This window comes from Zea mays, chromosome 8 (assembly GCF_902167145.1).
Source record: "Zea mays cultivar B73 chromosome 8, Zm-B73-REFERENCE-NAM-5.0, whole genome shotgun sequence".
In the NCBI taxonomy this organism is placed as follows: Eukaryota; Viridiplantae; Streptophyta; class Magnoliopsida; order Poales; family Poaceae; genus Zea; species Zea mays.
The window spans coordinates 148,094,650-148,115,364 of record NC_050103.1 but is presented as its reverse complement, the minus strand read 5'-3'; positions in this window follow the sequence as shown (position 1 = coordinate 148,115,364).

Genomic DNA, 20,715 nt, shown 5'->3' with positions numbered 1-20,715 from the left:
AAATTACTAATAAGAGCAATCTCCAAGAGACTCTTCATTTTTAGCTCTATATTTGACTATCTATTTAACTTTTTATAAAAATTACACTCTATATATAGCATCTCACTCTAACAGACTATCTATCTAGTTTGGCTAGTCAGGTGGCTAGCCAAATTTGGCTAGTGAGAGAGTCAATTTAAAGAGTCAGATAGCTAATCTGTTGGAGAGTTATTTTGCTATTGAGTAGCTAAAATTTGGCTTGGTAAGTTATTTAGCTAGTCTCTTAGAGATACTGTAAAATTAGCTAGCTAATAAATTGCTAGCTAAATATTAACTAATTTACTAAAAATAGTTAAGAATTGAACTATTAGATAAGTTGTTTAGGTGTCTCCAACTAATTTTTGACGCTAACTATTAGATCTAGTACATTTAAAAATCACCTAAATCAATGTGTTCGGATTGTTGTAGCTACAATCCATAAAGAAAAAACACTCTAGAAATAGTAGAAATTGTTTTAGATTAAAGCCAAACAAACAACTTGACAGAAGCTAACCCAGGCAAACTTGTTTTGGAGCAAGTGGAATGGATGGGATTGAGGAGTAACAGCTTACTTCCAAACAAGTAGGGATGGTAGTTGGACCCGTGGGTATGGATACCCGTGGTTTTTGTACCTGGTGGATATAGTTACAGGTAGAAAAACTCATCCGTGGGTTTTATCGGGTCGGATACCCGAAACACATGGAGTAGGGTATGGATAAGATATTTTATCGTGGATATCCAGTGGATACTCGATATATCGGTTAACCTCTTTATACGGGCCATATTTAGTAGAAATTGAGGCCCATGAAGACATGCTGCCCAGAAAACCCTAATACAACATCATTCTACCCACCCTAGCGTACCTGAAAGGGAAATAGGGTCAAACCTTTTTCCATAATTAATTTTGGTGGTTAAATGCCTAACACAAATATTGAACTAACTAGTTTGCTCTAGAGTACATAATCTACAGGTGCATAAAGGTTCAACTCAAACCAATAAAAGATTGAAGATAGGGTTCAAATTCAAAGGAGCAAGAAACCGAGTGTGCCCTGGTCTGGCGCACCGGAATGTTCGGTGTGCCACCGGACAGTGTCCGGTGCACCAGGACCGTACAGTCTCAAACTCGCCACTCTCGGGTTTCTCCAGGCGCGCTCCGCTATAATTCACCAGACTGTCTGGTGTGCCACCGGACTGTTCGGTGTGACAGCGGAGCAACGGCTACTCGGTGCAACGGTCGACTGCAAAAGCGACTGACAAAGTGACCAATGAAGAAACAGTGCGCGCAGAGTCAGAGCCGCCCGTCAGAGGCGCACCAGACACTGAACAGTGCCTGTCCGGTGCGGCACCAGACTGTCCGTTGCCACTAGAAGACAAAGCCTCCAACGATCGAAAGCTCCAAAACCCTAACGGTTGGGTGATGTGGCTGGCGCACCAGACAGTGTCCGGTGGCGCACCGGACTGTCCGGTGCGCCCATCGACAGCAGCCTACCCTAACGGCTATGTGGTGGTTGAGGGCTATAAATATCCCCCAACCACCACCACTCCAAGCATCCAAGTTTTCTGAGTTCCACATTCAATACAAGAGCTAGTGCATTCACTCCAAGACACAAATCAAAAGATCAAAGCCTCTCCAAGTGCTAAAATCCATTCCAATCACCTAGTGACTTGAGAGAGTGTTTGTTCATGTTCTTTGCGCTCTTGTTGCTTGGATCGCTTTCTTCCTTCCTCTTTCTTGTTCCAAAGTGCTTTGTAAGCAAGGCAAGAGACACCAATTGTGTGGTGGTCCTTGCGGGGTCTAAGTGACCCGTGAGAATTAAGGAGAAAGCTCACTCGGTCTAAGTGACCGTTTGAGAGAAGGAAAGGGTTGAAAGAGACCCGGTCTTTGTGACCACCTCAACGAGGACTAGGTTCTTTAGAACCGAACCTCGATAAAACAAATCACCGTGTCATCCGCTTTATTTGCTCTTAATTTGTTTTCCCCTCTCTCCCGGACTCGATTTTATTTCTAACGCTAACCTCGGCTTGTAGTTTGTTGTTTTAAGTTATAAATTTCAGATTCTGCGTATTTACCCCCCCCCCCTCTAGGCGACTTTCATTTCCCATTCTGATTTCTTGCCCTGGTCGCCACCCGTCGCTTCGTCTTAGCTCAAGCGCTCCATGGTCCATGCTCTCACTCTCACCCAAGTACTTGACGTGTTGCTTGCTTCGTCGTTGTCGTTGTTTCCAAAATCGGGGGGGGCAATAGATTTATGTTCGGTGGGGATGCAAGCGCGGACTCACTTTGAATGGTGATCACAGGGACTCGAGCAAGGAACTGAGACACTAGGGTTATACTAGTTCAGGCTTTCACCCTAGTCCAGTGTACTGTTGATCGTAGTATTGCTTTGAGGCATGATGCAGCAAGTGTTCTTGTGTGTGAAGAAGGAGGGGGCATACCCTTTTATATCTCAAGGGTAGGACCTTACATAGGAGATCTGTTTTCTACTAGAGAGAGATTGCCCCCCCATTGTCGTGGTGAGTCCTTCATAGGGCCATGCGTAGCCATGCTCTTGGTATGGCGTATCGTCTTGCTCGTTTGTCACACGGACTCCTGTATCTAGTTTGTTGCTCACACTTCCATAGTAGTGCGCAGGGGGTCACTCGGGTCAGTCCTGAAAGGGAATTAGGCCTACACCTATTTCCTAATTGATTTTGGTGGTTGAATTGCCTAACACAAATAATTGGACTAACTAGTTTGCTCTAGTCTATAAGTTCTACAGGTGCCAAAGGTTCACAAAAAGTCAATAAAAAGACCAAGAATGGGTTCAAACAAAGAGAGCAAGGGACAACCGAAGGCTGCCCTGGTCTGGCGCACCGGACTGTCCGGTGCGCCATGCGACAGACAGTCTCCCAATGGCCACTTTTGGTGGTTGGGGTTATAAATACCCCCAACCACCCCACATTCAATGGCATCCAAGTTTTCCACCTTCCAACTACTTACAAGAGCTCTTGCATTCAATTCTAGACACACCAAAGAGATCAAATCCTCTCCCAATTCCACTCAAAGCTTTAGTATTAGAGAGAGTGATTGTTGTGTTCATTTGAGCTCTTGCGCTTGGATTGCTTCTTTCTCTCATTCTTTCTTGCGATCATCTCAATTGTAATCAAGGCAAGAGACACCAATTGTGTGGTGATCCTTGCGGGGAAGTTTGGTTCCCGGTTGATTGAGAAGAGAAGCTCACTCGGTCCGAGGGACCGTTTGAGAGAGGGAAAGGGTTGAAAGAGACCCGGTCTTTGTGACCACCTCAACGGGGAGTAGGTTTGAGAGAACCGAACCTCGGTAAAACAAATCCTTGTGTCTCACTTCTTTATTCGCTTGCGATTTGTTTTTACGCCCTCTCTCGGACTCGCATTATATTTCTAATGCTAACCCGGCTTGTAGTTGTGATTAACTTTGTAAATTTCAGTTTCACCCTATTCACCCCCCTCTAGGCGACTTTCAATTGGTATCAGAGCCTGGTGCTTCATTAGAGCCTAACCGCTCGAAGTGATGTCGGGAGATCACGCTAAGAGGGAGATGGAGACCGGCGACAAGCCCACTACAAGCCACGGGAAGGCTTCATCGGAAGAGTCCCGCAACAAGGGAAAGGGGAAGGAGAAGAAATCCTCTTCCCACAAGTCGCATCGGAGTGGCGACAAGAAAAAGAAGATGAGGAAGGTGGTCTACTACGAGACCGATTCTTCATCGCCTTCCACCTCCGGCTCCGACGCGCCGTCCATTACTTCTAAGCGCCATGAGCGCAAGAAGTATAGTAAGATTCCCCTACGCTACCCCCGTATTTCAAAGCGTACTCCTTTACTCTCCATTCCATTAGGCAAACCACCAGTTTTTGACGGTGAAGATTATAATATGTGGAGTGACAAAATGAGGCATCATCTAACCTCACTCCACACAATCATTTGGAATGTTGTTGAGTTTGGTGTACAGGTACCATTTGTAGGGGATGAAGACTACGACTCCGACGAAGTGGCCCAAATCCACCACTTTAACTCCCAAGCCACCACTATACTCCTCGCCTCTCTAAGTCGAGAGGAGTATAATAAGGTGCAAGGGTTAAAGAGTGCGAAGGAAATTTGGGACGTACTCAAGACCGCGCACGAAGGAGACGAGGTGACCAAAATCACCAAGCGGGAGACAATCGAGGAGGAGCTCGGTCGGTTCCGACTCAACCAAGGCGAGGACCCTCAAGCTATATACAACCGCTTGAAGACCTTGGTGAACCAAGTGCGCAACCTCGGGAGCACCAAATGGGATGACCATGAGATGGTCAAGGTTATTCTAAGATCCCTCATTTTTCTTAACCCTACGCAAGTTCAATTAATTCGAGGAAATCCTAGATATACACAAATGACTCCCGAGGAAGTAACAGGTAATTTTGTGAGCTTTGAGTTGATGATCAAAGGCTCAAAGAAAATTATCGAGCTTGATGGCCCCTCCATGTCCGAAGCACAACCGGTCGCATTCAAGGCAACAGAGGAGAAAAAGGAGGAGTCTACATCAAGTAGACAACCCATCGACGCTTCCAAGCTCGACAACGAGGAAATGACGCTCATCATCAAGAGTTTTCACCAAATCCTCAAGCAAAGGAGGGGGAAGGATTACAAGCCCCGCTCCAAAAAGGTTTGCTACAAGTGTGGTAAGCTCGGTCACTTTATTGCCGAATGTCCTATTTCTAGCGACAGTGACAGGGGCGACGACAAGAAGGGGAGAAGAAAGGAGAAGAAAAGATATCACAAGAAGAAGGGTGGCGATGCCCATGTGTGCCGCGAGTGGGACTCCGACGAGAGCTCCACCGACTCCTCCTCCGACGAGGACGCCGCCAACATCGCCATCAACAAAGGACTTCTCTTCCCCAACGTCGGCCACAAGTGCCTCATGGCAAAGGATGGCAAAAGAAAGAAGGTAAAATCAAAATCCTCCACTAAATATGAAACCTCTAGTGATGAGGATAATGCTAGTGATGAGGAGAACAATTTGCGCATCCTTTTTGCCAACCTAAACATGCAACAAAAGGAAAAACTAAATGAACTAATTAGTGCTATTCATGAGAAGGATGATCTCTTGGACTCCCAAGAGGACTTCCAAATTAAAGAAAATAAGAAGCATGTTAAGGTTAAAAATGCTTATGCTCTAGAAGTAGAAAAGTGTGAAAAAATATCTAGTGAGCTAAGCACATGCCATGATATTATCACCAACCTTAGAAATGAGAATGCTAGTTTAATTGCTAAGGTTGATTCAAATGTTTGTGATGCTTCAATTCCTAATCTTAGAGATGATAATGTTGATTTACTTGCTAAGATTGAAGAATTGAATGATTCTCTTGCTAGCCTTAGAAATGAAAATGAAAAATTGACTGCTAAGGCTAAAGATTTTGATGTTTGCAATGTTACTATTTCTAACCTTAGAAGTGAAAATGATATATTGCATGCTAAGGTTGTAGAATTAAAATCTTGCAAACCCTCTACATCTACCGTTGAGCATACTTCCATTTGCACTAGATGTAGAGACATTAATGTTGATGCTATCCATGACCATCTAGCTTTAATTAAGAAACAAAATGATCACATAGCTCAACTTAATGCTAAAATAAATGAGCATGACTTAGAAAATGAAAAGTTTAAATTTGCTAGAAGCATGCTCTATAGTGGGAGACGCCCAGGCATCAAGGATGGCATTGGCTTCCAAAAAGAGGACAATGTCAAACTTAATGCCCCTCCTAAAAGATTGTCAAATTTTGTTAAGGGCAAGGCTCCCATGCCTCAGGATAACGAGGGTTACATTTTATACCCTGTCGGTTATCCCGAGAGCAAAATTAGGAGAATTCATTCTAGGAAGTCTCACTCTGGCCCTAATCATGCTTTTATATATAAGGGTGAGACATCTAGCTCTAGACAATCAACTCGTGCTAAATTGCCTAAGAAGAAAACTCCTAGTGCATCAAATGAACCTAGCATTTCATTTAAGACTTTTGATGCATCTTATGTTTTAACTAACAAATCCGACAAAGTAGTTGCCAAGTATGTTGGGGGCAAACACAAGAGTTCCAAGACTTGTGTTCTTGTATCTAATGTCAAAGGACCCAAAACTGTTTGGGTACCTAAAATCAAGAACTAAACTTGTTTTGTAGGTTTATGCATCCGGGGGCTCAAGTTGGATCATTGATAGCGGGTGCACAAACCACATGACAGGGGAGAAGAAGATGTTCTCCTCTTATGAGAAAAACCAAGATCCCCAATGAGCTATCACATTTGGGAATGGAAACAAAGGTTTGGTCAAAGGTTTGGGTAAAATAGCTATATCTCCTGACTATTCCATTTCTAATGTTTTTCTTGTTGATTCATTAGATTACAATTTGCTTTCCGTATCTCAATTGTGCAAAATGGGCTACAACTGTCTATTTACTGATATAGGTGTCACTGTCTTTAGAAGAAGTGATGATTCAATAGCATTTAAGGGAGTGTTAGAGGGTCAGCTATACTTAGTTGATTTCAATAGAGCTGAACTCGACACTTGCTTAATTGCTAAGACTAACATGGGCTGGCTCTGGCATCGCCGACTAGCACATGTTGGAATGAAGAATCTTCACAAGCTTCTAAAAGGTGAACACATTTTAGGACTAACCAATGTTCATTTTGAGAAAGACAGGATTTGTAGCGCATGCCAAGCAGGGAAGCAAGTTGGTGCCCATCATCCACATAAGAACATCTTGACGACTGACAGGCCACTCGAGCTCCTCCATATGGACCTATTCGGCCCGATCGCTTACATAAGCATCGGCGGGAGTAAGTACTATCTTGTTATTGTGGATGACTATTCTCGCTTCACTTGGGTGTTCTTTTTGCAGGAAAAATCACAAACCCAAGAGACTTTAAAGGGATTCTTGAGACGGGCTCAAAATGAGTTCGGCTTAAGGATCAAGAAAATTAGAACCGATAATGGGACGGAGTTCAAGAATTCGCAAATCGAAGGCTTCCTTGAGGAGGAGGGCATCAAGCATGAGTTCTCTTCTCCCTACACGCCACAACAAAATGGTGTAGTGGAGAGGAAGAATAGAACGCTATTGGACATGGCAAGGACCATGCTTGATGAGTACAAGACTTCGGATCGGTTTTGGGCCGAGGCGGTCAACACCGCCTGCTACGCCATCAACCGGCTGTATCTACACCGAATCCTTAAGAAGACATCATATGAACTCCTAACCGGTAAAAAGCCCAATATTTCATATTTTAGAGTCTTTGGTAGCAAATGCTTTATTCTTGTTAAAAGAGGTAGAAAATCTAAATTTGCTCCTAAGACTATAGAAGGCTTTTTACTAGGGTATGATTCAAACACAAGGGCATATAGAGTCTTTAACAAGTCCTCAGGACTAGTTGAAGTTTCTTGTGACGTTGTGTTTGATGAAACTAACGGCTCTCAAGTAGAGCAAGTTGATCTTGATGAATTAGATGAAGAGGCTCCGTGCATCGCACTAAGGAACATGTCCATTGGGAATGTGTGTCCTAAGGAGTCCAAAGAGCCCATTCAAGCACAAGATCAACCATCCTCCTCCACGCAAGCATCTCCAACAAATCAAAATGAGGATGAGGCTCAAGTTGATGAAGGAGAAGATCAAAAAGATGAGCCACCTCAAGATGACGACAATGATCAAGGGGGAGATGCAAATGATCAAGACAAGGACGATGAAGAACCAAGACCGCCACACCCAAGAGTCCACCAAGGAATCCAACGAGATCACCCCGTCGACACCATCCTCGGCGACATTCATAAGGGGGTAACCACTAGATCTCGTGTTGCACATTTTTGTGAGCATTACTCTTTTGTTTCCTCTATTGAGCCATACAGGGTAGAGGAAGCACTTCAAGATTCGGATTGGGTGGTGGCAATATAAGAGGAGCTCAACAACTTCACTAGGAACGAGGTATGGCATTTAATTCCACGTCCTAATCAAAATGTTGTAGGAACCAAATGGGTCTTCCGCAACAAGCAAGATGAGCATGGTGTGGTGATAAGGAACAAAGCTCGACTTGTGGCCAAGGGATACTCCTAAGTCAAAGGTTTGGATTTTGGTGAAACCTATGCACCCGTAGTTAGGCTTGAGTCAATTCGTATATTATTAGCCTATGCTACTTACCATGGCTTCAAGCTTTACCAAATGGACGTGAAGAGTGCCTTCCTCAATGGACCAATCAAGGAAGAGGTCTACGTTGAGTAACCTCCCGGCTTTGAAGACAGTGAGTACCCTAACCATGTCTATAGGCTCTCTAAGGCGCTTTATGGGCTCAAGCAAGCCCCAAGAGCATGGTATGAATGCCTAAGAGATTTCCTTATTGCTAATGGCTTCAAAGTCGGAAAGGCCGATCCTACTCTATTCACTAAAACTCTTGACAATGATTTGTTTGTATGCCAAATTTATGTTGATGATATTATATTTGGGTCTACTAACGAATCTACATGTGAAGAATTTAGTAGGATCATGACACAGAAATTCGAGATGTCAATGATGGGGGAGTTGAAGTATTTCTTAGGATTTCAAGTGAAGCAACTCCAAGAGGGCACCTTCATTAGCCAAACGAAGTATACTCAAGACATTCTAAACAAGTTTGGATGAAGGATGCCAAGCCCATCAAGACACCCATGGGAACCAATGGGCATCTCGACCTCGACACGGAAGGTAAATCCGTAGATCAAAAGGTATATCGGTCAATGATAGGTTCATTACTCTATTTATGTGCATCTCGACCGGACATTATGCTTTCCGTATGCATGTGTGCAAGATTCCAAGCCGACCCTAAGGAAGCTCACCTTACGGCCGTAAAACGAATCTTGAGATATTTGGCTTATACTCCTAAGTTTGGGCTTTGGTATCCTAGGGGATCCACATTTGATTTAATTGGTTATTCGGATGCTGATTGGGTAGGGTGTAAAATTAATAGAAAGAGCACATCGGGGACTTGCCAGTTCTTGGGAAGATCCTTGGTGTCTTGGGCTTCAAAGAAGCAAAATTCCGTAGCTCTTTCTACCGCCGAAGCCGAGTACATTGCCGCAGGCCATTGTTGCGCGCAACTACTTTGGATGAGGCAAACCCTTAGGGACTATGGTTACAAATTAACCAAAGTTCCTCTTCTATATGATAATGAGAGTGCAATCCGCATGGCGGATAATCCCGTTGAGCATAGCCGCACTAAACACATAGCCATTCGGTATCACTTCTTAAGGGATCACCAACAAAAGGGAGATATCGAGATTGCATACATTAATACTAAAGATCAATTAGCCAATGTCTTTACCAAGCCATTAGATGAACAAACATTTACCAGACTTAGGCATGAGCTAAATATTCTTGATTCTAGGAATTTTTATTGATGTCTTGCATACATAGCTCATATATACCTTTGATCATCTCTTTCATGTGCTATGACTAATGTGTTCTTCCAAGTCCATTTCATGCTAAGTCATAGATTGAAAGGGAAAAGGAGTCTTCGGCAAAGATAAGGCTTCCACTCCGCTCCATCAAATCATTCATCCTTCGCCATCACTCTGCACAACTCTCCGACTTTGGTATAATTTTCACTCCTTTATTTTTTTCCAAAGGGGGAGAGAGTAGTTTGAAAGGGCTTATATTTCACTTGAACATCCGTTTTTGGTGATTCATGCCAAAGGGGGAGAGAGTATTAAGCCCAAAGCAAAAGGACCGCACCACCACCAAATTTTAAAACTTATGATTTTCAAATTGGTATCTCATTGTGTTCAAAAGGGGGAGAAAGTAGTATTTTCAAAATTGATGTCTTAAAACCCTCTTGAACTCTAAGAGGAAGTTTTTATTGAGGGGGAGTTTTGTTTAGTCAAAGGAAAAGCATTTGAAATAGGGGAGAAATTTTCAAATCTTATAAATGCTTCTCAAAAATCTTATTCATTTACCTTTGACTAGTTGCAAAATGTCTTTGAAAAGATTTTACAAAAGAATTTGCAAAAACAAAACATGTGGTGCAAGCATGGTCCAAAATGTTAAAATTATAAAGAAACAATCCATGCATATCTTATGAATTTCTATTGGCTCAATTCTAAGTAATCTTTGCACTTACAAATATGCAAACTAGTTCAATTATGCACTTCTATACTTGCTTTGGTTTGTGTTGGCATCAATCACCAAAAAGGGGGAGATTGAAAGGGAATTAGGCCTACACCTATTTCCTAATTGATTTTGGTGGTTGAATTGCCCAACACAAATAATTGGACTAACTAGTTTGCTCTAGTCTATAAGTTCTACAGGTGCCAAAGGTTCACAAAAAGTCAATAAAAAAACCAAGAATGGGTTGAAACAAAGAGAGCAAGGGACAACCGAAGGCTGCCCTGGTCTGGCGCACCGGACTGTCCGGTGTGCCACCGGACAGTGTCCAGTGCACCAGGGGACTCCAAGCTGAACTCTTCACCTTCAGGAAATCTCAGAGGCGCTTCGCTATAATTCACCGGACTGTCCAGTGCACCACCGGACAGTGTCCGGTGCCCCAGGGGAGAGCGACTCTGAACTTGCCGGTTTCGGGAATCCGCTTCGCTAAAATTCATCGGATTGTCCGGTGTAACACCGGACTGTCCGGTGAGCCAGCGGAGCAACGGCTAATTCGCGCGCAACAGTCGACTGCAACACATTAAATGCGCGCCAGCGCGCGCAGAGGAGCAGAGCACGCGCGGGTGGCACACCGGACAGCCTACAGGGCCTGTCCGGTGCGCCACCGGACAGCCAGGCGGGCCCACAAGACAGAGCTCCAACGGTCGGAACCCAACGGCCAGGTGACGTGGCTGGCGCACCAGATTGCCCGGTGCGCCATGCGACAGACAGTCTCCCAATGGCCACTTTTGGTGGTTGGGGTTATAAATACCCCCAACCACCCCACATTCAATGGCATCCAAGTTTTCCACCTTCCAACTACTTACAAGAGCTCTTGCATTCAATTCTAGACACACCAAAGAGATCAAATCCTCTCCCAATTTCACTCAAAGCTTTAGTGATTAGAGAGAGTGATTGTTGTGTTCATTTGAGCTCTTGCGCTTGGATTGCTTCTTTCTCTCATTCTTTCTTGCGATCATCTCAATTATAATCAAGGCAAGAGACACCAATTGTGTGGTGGTCCTTGCGGGGAAGTTTGGTTCCCGGTTGATTGAGAAGAGAAGCTCACTCGATCCGAGGGACCGTTTGAGAGAGGGAAAGGGTTGAAAGAGACCCGGTCTTTGTGACCACCTCAACGGGGAGTAGGTTTGAGAGAATCAAACCTCAGTAAAACAAATCCTTGTGTCTCACTTCTTTATTCGCTTGCGATTTGTTTTTACGCCCTCTCTCGGACTCGCATTATATTTCTAACGCTAACCCGGCTTGTAATTGTGATTAACTTTGTAAATTTCAGTTTCGCCCTATTCACCCCCCCTCTAGGTGACTTTCAAGTCCCACGGAGCTGTCGTGTGTGGCACGGTTCCGCCTGTCGTCATGGGCCTACATCACCCCCTAGCATGTGCAGACATGCACCCCATTATGGCATACTTGTTACGCTATTTCGAGTATGCGGGCCACTATAGAGACTTCGATGCTGAGGGCTCATGACCGAGGTTGACTGACCCCACGAGTCAGTGAGGGTATATCCATGGGCGCAAGCGGGGGTGTTCCGTTGCGTCAGCCAGAGCCCTTTGGGTACTGTATGTACGATTCAGACATAGCTTGGTGATGGTGCGTCTTATTGCGGCTGTCGTGGGCTGGCAACGTCGGCCTATGTTCCTTTCTTGTGGATCAGCTTGGCTGGTACTCGATCGTTCACCCTGCCTCATAGATCTGCTCGTCGGGAACTTGGTCATCTACCCTGCCTCGCAGACTTACTCGGTGAGGACTTGATCGTTCACCCCGCCTCGTAGAACTGTTCGGCAGGGACGTGGTCATCCGTCCCATCTCGTAGACTTACTCGGCGAGGACTTGGTCGTTCGCCCCGCCTCGCAGACTTGCTCGGCTAGGACTGGGTCGGGTAAATGGACCGAAGAGAGGCTTATGGGCCTTGGCTTGGGTACCCCATTATTGGGTACCCGATAGTCGTGCTGCCCCGCCTAGGCCTCACCGTGTGCAACGCGTCTAAGCTCATCTGTCCATGCTCTCACGCCACCACTTCATCGCACCACCCTTCCTAGGACTTGTCACACATGACATGTCTGAGCTCCACGTCGCCCCGACCAAGCCTCCAGTGAATCACGAATTCACCCGCGACCCTAACAGGGCCCTTCAGTGACCCTGAAAGTGGCGCACTCGAGCTCCGCCCTGTCTAGGCCTTCGGCAAATCCCCCAACACTGCATGTTGAAAGTCGCCTAGAGGGGGGTGAATAGGCGAAACCTGAAATTTATAAACTTAAGCACACACTACAAGTTGGGGTTAGCGTTAGAATTAAAGTCAAGTCAAAAGAGAGGGGAAAACAAATCAAACAAGACTCAAGGCGAGTGAACACAGTGATTTGTTTTACCGAGGTTTGGTTCCAAAGAACCTAGTCCCTGTTGAGGAGGTCACAAAGACCGGGTCTATTTCAACCCTTTCCCTCTCTCAAACGATCACTTAGACCGTGTGAGCCTTCTCCTTAATCAATCGGGTCACTAAGACCCCGCAAGGACCACCACACGCTTAGGTGTCTCTTGCTTTGATTACAAGTCACTTGAGAACAAGAATGAGAAAGGAAGAAAGGCAATCCAAGCAACAAGAGCGCAAATGAACACGAACACACTTTCTCTCAAGCTACTAAGTGGTTGAGATGAATTCTAGACTCGGAGAGGGTTTGATCTTTGGAAATGTGTTTTTGGAGTGAATGCTCTAGCTCTTGTATTGAATGTGATCTCTGAAAAACTTGGATGCCAAAGGATGTGATGGTTGGGGGTATTTATAGCCCCCAACCACCTTGTAGCCGTTGGCCAAGGCTGCTGGCGATGGGCGCACCGGGCAGGACCTGTGCGCTATCCGGTGCGCCGCCACGTCAGCCAACCATTAGGGTCTGGAGCTGGTCGACCGTTGGAGGCTTTGTCCTCTTGCGGCACCGGACAGTCCGGTGTCCCTCTAACTTTGCGCTTCTGACTCTTTTGTGACACTGTTCATCGCAGAGTACCTTTTGCAGTCTAACGTTGGAGCCGGTTACCCGTTGCTCCGCTAGCACACCGGATAGTCCGGTGAATTATAGCGGAGCGCGTATTCAAATTCCCGAGAGTGTCTGGTTTGCATCTGTACGGTCCTGGTGCACCGGACACTGTCTGGTGGCACACCGGACAGTCTGGTGCGCCATTCTTCAGCACACTCAAGTCCTTTTGCTCCAATAAAATTGTGTCCCTAACTTGATATTTTCTTGGTTTGTGTTGAACCTTATGCACTTGTAATACATGAATTCTAGACAAGCTAGTTAGTCCCTAGGTTTGCGTTGGTCGTCAACCACCAAAATTAATTATAGGAAATGGTTAGCCCAATTTCCCTTTCAATCTCCCCCTTTTTGGTGATTGATGCCAACACAAACTAAAGCAAATATAAAGTGCAAAAATGTAACTAGTTTGCATAGGTTACTTGGAGTTAAACCAATTGAAATGTATTACTAAGAATATGAGTGAATGGATTGGCTTTCTTTTATTTAACATTATGGACCACATTTGCACCACTTGTTTTGTCTTTGCAAATCTTTTGGAAAACTTTTCAAAATACTTTTGCAAGTAGTCAAAGGTATAGGAATATGATTGCAAGAAGCATTTTTATGATTTGAAATTTCTCCCCCTGTTTCAAATGCTTTTCCTTTGACTAAATAAAAGCTCCCCCTGAATGAATTCTCCCCTTAGCTTTCAAGAGGGTTTTTGGAATAGATATCAAGTGAAATTTATACCAATTGAAATTTTGAATACTTATGTGAAGTTTTGAAGATGCCAATTTGGAAGATCACTTGAAAAATTCATGCCAATTGGAAATTCATTTTGGATACTTAACTCAAAAATCTTGATACCAATTTGAATATTTGATTTTTAAAGATACCAATCGAAAAAACAATTTACAAATTCATTATGATCAAGTACCAATTGAAATACTTATTTAAATTTTGAAAATTGGTGGTGGTGCGGTCCTTTTGCTTTGGGCTAAATATTTTCTCCTCCTTTGGCATTAATCGCCAAAAACGAAGATCTTGAGAGCCCTTTCTCATTTTCTCCCCCTTTGGGGCCTAACATTACCTCCCAAATGGTGAAATAAATACGAGTGAGAGATCAAACCATTGAGAGTTTGCGGAATACCGGCAAAGGGTAAATAATACTGTTAGAGTTGAGTGGAAGCGTTGTCTTTGCCGAATACTCCATTTCCCTTTCAATCTAAGACTAATACAAGAGATACTCCTAGAAACATATTAGTCTTAGCCTTGGCACAAGAAGAATAAGAAGTATGCATTTGTACCAAATGAAAGAGATATGATCAAAGGTATATAAATGAGCTATGTGTGCAATGTTTTAATCAAAATTCCGAGAATCAAGTATATTTAGCTCATTCCTAAGTTTGCTAAAGGTTTTCTCATCTAGTGGCTTGATATAGGTATCGACTAATTGGTTCTTGGTGTTTACATAAGCTATTTCGATATCTCCCTTTTGTTGGTGATCCCTCAGAAAGTGATGCCGGGTATCTATGTGCTTAGTGCGGCTGTGTTCAACGGGATTATACGCCATGCGGATTGCACTCTCATTATCACATAGGATTGGGACTTTGCTCAATTTGTAGCCATAGTCCCTAAGGGTTTGCCTCATCCAAAGTAATTGCGCACAACAATGACCTGCGGCAATGTACTCGGCTTCGGCGGTGGAAAGAGATACTGAATTTGTTTCTTTGAAGCCCATGACACCAAGGATCTTCCCAAAAGCTGACAAGTCCCTGATGTGCTCTTCCTATCAATTTTGCACCCTGCCCAATCGGCATCGGAATATCCTATTAAATCAAATGTGGATCCCATAGGATACCAAAGCCCAAACTTAGGAGTGTAAGCTAAATATCACATGATTCTTTTCACGGCCCTAGGGTGAACTTCCTTAGGATTTGCCTGAAATCTTGCACACATGCATACAGAAAGCATAATGTCCGGTCGAGAGGCACATAAGTAGAGTAAGGATCCTATCATCGACCGATATACCTTTTGATCTATGGATTTACCTCCCGTGTCGAGGTCGAGATGCCCATTTGTTCCCATGGGTGTCTTGATGGGTTTGTCGTCCTTCATTCCAAACTTCTTAAGTATATCTTGTATGTATTTTGTTTGGCTGATGAAGGTGCCCTCTTGGAGTTGCTTGATTTGAAATCCTAGAAAATACTTCAACTCCTCCATCATAGACATCTCGAATTTTTGAATCATGATCCTACTAAACTCTTCACAAGTTGACTTGTTAGTAGACCCAAATATAATATCATCGACATAAATTTGGCATATAAACAAGTCTTTTGCAATAGTTTTAGTAAAGAGAGTAGGATCGGCTTTTCCGACTTTGAAGCCATTAGTGATAAGAAAATCTCTCAAGCATTCATACCATGCTCTTGGGGCTTGCTTGAGCCCATAAAGCGCCTTTAAGAGTTTATAGACATAGTTAGGGTACTCACTATCTTCAAAGCCGGGAGGTTGCTCAACATAGACCTCTTCCTTGATAGGTCCGTTGAGGAAGGCACTCTTCACGTCCATTTGATAAAGCTAGAAGCCATGGTAAGTAGCATAGGCAAGTAATATACGAATTGACTCAAGCCTAGCTACGGGTGCATAAGTTTCATCGAAATCCAAACCTTCGACTTGTGAATATCCCTTTGCCACAAGTCGGGCTTTGTTTCTTGTCACCACACCATGCTCCCATTTGGTACCTACAACATTTTGATTAGGACGTGGAACTAAATGTCATACCTCATTCCTCGTGAAGTTGTTGAGCTCCTCTTGCATAGCCATCACCCAATCCGGATCTCTTAGTGCATCCTCTACCCTGTATGGCTCAATAGAGAAAACAAAAGAGTAATGTTCACAGAAATGTGCAACTCGAGATCTAGTGGTTACCCCCTTATGAATGTCACCAAGAATGGAGTTGACGAGGTGATCTCGTTGAATTGCTTGGTGGACTCTTGGGTGTGGCCGTCTTTGACCCTGTATTTCTTACTCATCTTCCTTGTCTTCATTATCTTTATCTCCCCCTTGATCATTGTCTTCTTCTTGAGGTGGCTGATCCTCTTGATCTTCATCTTCATCATCTTCTGCCCGATCCTCGTCTTGAGTTGGTGGAGATGCTTGGTTGGAAGATGATGTTTGATCTTGTGCTTGTGGAGGCTCTTCAGATTCCTTAGGACACGCATCCCTTTTGGACATGTTCCTTAGCGTGACGCATGGAGCCTCTTCATCTAGTTCATCAAGATCAACTTGCTCCACTTGGGAGCCATTAGTCTCATCAAACACAATGTCACAAGAAACCTCAATTAATCCAGTGGATTTATTGAAGACTCTATATGCCCTTATGTTTGAGTCATAACCAAGTAAAAAGCCTTCTACAACCTTAGGAGCAAATTTAGATTTTCTACCTTTCTTAATAAGAATAAAGCATTTACTCCCAAAGACTCTAAAATATGAAACATTGGGCTTTTTACCGGTGAGGAGTTCATATGGTGTCTTCTTGAGGATTTGGTGAAGATATAACCGGTTGATGGAGTAGCAGGCGGTGTTAATCGCCTCGGCCCAAAACCGGTCCAGTGTCTTGTATTCATCAAGCATGGTTCTTGCCATGTCCAGTAGAGTTCTATTCTTCCTTTCCACTACACCATTTTGTTGAGGTGTGTAGAGAGAAGAGAACTCATGCTTGATGCCCTCCTCTTCAAGAAATCCTTTTATTTGTGAATTCTTGAACTTTGTCCCATTATCGCTTCTAATCTTTTTGTTTCTCAATCCGAACTCATTTTGAGCTCGTCTTAAGAATCCCTTTAAGTTATCTTGGGTTTGTGATTTTTCCTGCAAAAAGAACACCCAAGTGAAGCGAGAATAATCATCCACAATTACTAGACAGTACTTACTCCCGCCGATGCTTATGTAAGTGATCGGGCTGAATAGGTCTATGTGGAGTAGCTCGAGCGGCCTATCCGTCGTGATTATGTTCTTGTGTGGATGGTGGACTCCAACTTGCTTCCCTGCTTGGCATGCGCTACAAACCCTGTCTTTCTCAAAAGGAACATTTGTTAGTCCTAAAATGTGTTCTCCCTTTAGAAGCTTGTGAAGATTCTTCATTCCAACATGAGCTAGTCGGCGATGCCAGAGCCAGCCCATATTAGTTTTAGCAATTAAACAAATGTCTAGTTCAGCTTTGTTATCATTAAAATCAACTAAATATAGCTGACCATCTAATGCTCCTTTAAATGCTATTGAATCATCACTTCTTCTAAAGACAATATCACCTACATCAGTAAATAGATAGTTGTAGCCCATTTTACAGAATTGAGAAATAGAAAGCAAATTGTAGTCTAAAGAATCTACAAGGAAAACATTAGGAATGGAATGGTCAGGGGATATAGCAATTTTACCCAAACCTTTGACCAAACCTTGATTTCCATCCCCGAATGTGATAGCTCTTTGGGGATCTTCATTTTTCTCATAGGAGGAGAACATTCTCTTCTCCCCTGTCATGTGGTTTGTGCACCCGCTATCGATTATCCAACTTGAGCCACCGGATGCATAAACCTGCAAAACAATTTATGCGTTGTTCTTAGGTACCCAAACAGTCTTGGGTCCTTTAACGTTAGAAACAAGCACCTTGGGTACCCAAACACAAGTCTTAGAACTCTTGTGTTTGCCCCCAACATATTTGGCAACTACTTTGCCTGATTTGTTAGTGAGCACATAGGATGCATCAAAAGTTTTAAATGAAATGTTATGTTCATTTGATGCAGTAGGAATTTTCTTTTTAGGCAATTTAATACGAGTGGTATTCCTAGAGCTAGAAGCCTCATTTTTGTACCTGAATGCATGATGAGAAACAATGTGAGGTTTCCTAGCATGAATCTTCCTAATTTTGTGTTCGAGATAGTTTGCAGGATATAAAATGTAACCCTCATTATCCTGAACCATGGGAGCCTTACCCTTAACAAAATTAGACAATTTCTTAGGGGCATTAAGCTTGACATTGGATTGGTTCCCATGTTGGAACCCAATGCCATCCTTAATGCCAGGGCGTCTCCCATTATAAAGCATGCTACGAGCAAATTTAAAATTTTCATTTTCGAGCTCATGCTCGGCAATTTTAGCAGTTAATTTTGCTATTTGATTATTTTGTTGTTTAATCATATCAAGGTGATCATTCATAGCTTCAATATTAACATCTCTACATCTAGTGCAAATGGAAACATGCTCAATAGTAGATGTAGAGGGTTTGCAAGCATTTAATTCTTCTATCTTAGCATTGAAAATAACATTCTCATCTCTAAGACAGGAAATAGAATCATTGCAAACATTTAATTTTTCAATCTTAGAAACTAAACTATCATTTTCAGTTCTAAGACTAGAAATTGAATCATTACAAATGCTAAGCTCCTTAGATAAGTTTTCAAATTTTTCTACTTCCTGAGCATAAGCATTTTTCAACTTAACAAATTTTTTTTGTTTTCTTTAATGAGGAAGTCCTCTTGTCTTTCCAAGAGATCATCCTTCTCATTAATGGTTTCTATTAATTCATTTAACTTCTTCTTTTGTTCCATGTTAAGGTTGGCAAAAAGAGCGAGTAAATCATTTTCATCATCACTAGAGCTACCCTCATCACTAGATGTTGTATATTTGGGGGTGGCTCTAGAGTGTACCTTCTTCTTCTTGCCGTCCTTAACCATGAGACACTTGTGGCCGACGTTGGGGAAGAGGAGGCCCTTGTTGACGGCGATGTTGGCAGCGTCCTCGTTGGAGGAGGAGTCGGTGGTGCTCTTGTCGGAGTCCCATTCCCGACACACGTGGGCATCGCCGCCCTTCTTCTTGTAGTACCTCTTCTTCTCCTTCTTCCCCTTCTTGTCTTCGTCCCTGTCACTTTCACTAGAAATTGGACATTTAGCAATAAAGTGACCGGACTTACCACAACGGTAACACACCCTCTTGGAGCGGAACTTGTAGTCCTTCCTCCTTCTTTGCTTGAGGATTTGTCGGAAGCTCTTGATGATGAGCGCCATTTCCTCGTTGTCGAGCTTGGAGGCGTCGATTGGAAGACTACTTGGTGTAGACTCCCTCTTCTCTTCTTCCGACGCTTTGAATGCGACAGGTTGCACCTTGGGTGTTGAGGTGGCGCCTTGCTCTAAGTTGACAATGTGTTTGGAGTCTTTGATCATAAGTTCAAAGCTCACAAAATTGCCAATCACCTCCTCGGGAGACATTAGTTTATATCTCGGATCCCCACGAATTAATTGTACTTGAGTAGGATTACGAAAAACAAGGGATCTTAGAATAACCTTGACCATTTCATGGTCATCCCATTTTGTGCTCCCGAGGTTGCGCACTTGATTGACCATCGTCTTGAGCCGGTTGTACATGGCTTGTGGCTCTTCCCCTTTGTTGAGGACGAATCGACCGAGTTCTCTCTTGATTATTTCGTGCTTGGTGATCTTGGTCACCTCGTCCCCTTCATGCGCGGTTTTGAGGATGTCCCAAATTTCTTTGGCGTTCTTTAACCCTTGCACCTTGTTATACTACTCTCAACACAAGGAGGCAAGGAGTATAGATGTGGCTTGGGAGTTAAAGTGCCTAATTTGGGTCATCTCGTCCGAGTCATAGTCCTTATCCCCCACCTTTGGTGCCTGCGCTCCAAACTCAACAATATCCTAAATACTTTCGTGGAGTGAGGTTAGATGGTGCCTCATTTTATCGCTCCACATACAATAATCTTCACCATCAAAATATGGTGGTTTGCCTAGGGGTACGAAAAGTAATGGAGCACGCTTTGAAATACGAGGATAGCGTAGGGGCATCTTACTATACTTCTTGCGCTCATGGCTGAAAGGGAAATGTGCCCTTGGGCCATTTCTAAAGTGTTTTAGTGATTAAGTGTCCAACACATATCCTCTAAGTCCTAATTTGTGCCAAAGACTCAAGAAGTGCAAATCAAGTTACAAGGTATGTTTCTAGACTTAGTACATTGATTTGAGTAGTAATGTATTGTGTCTAAGTGCTAGAAACAGGAGAAATTGGTTTGGAAAAGAGTTGGCTGTGTATAGCCAACTGTAGCTCGGTCTGGGTGCACCGGACAGTCTGGTGGTGCACCAGACAGTGTCCGGTGCGCCAGGACCAGTCTCGGTGAACAGTCCACTCTCGGGACTCGGCGGCAGCGTAGGACTATAATTCACCGGACTGTCCGGTGGTGCACCGGACTGTCCGGTGGTGCACCGGACTGTTCGGTGAGTCGTCTGCGGCGAAGTCGTCGCTCTCGGGAAATGTTCAACGGCGTACGGCTAAAATTCACCGGACTGTCCGGTGAGACACCGGACTGTCCGGTGAGCCAACGGTCGACTGCTCCAATGGTCAGCCGCGTAATCCGCGCGCGACGCGTGGGAGCGCCAACGGTCGGTAGGGGGCACCGGACTGTCCGGTGTGCACCGGACTGTGTCCGGTGCGCCAACTGCCAGAAATCTGCAACGGTCGGATGC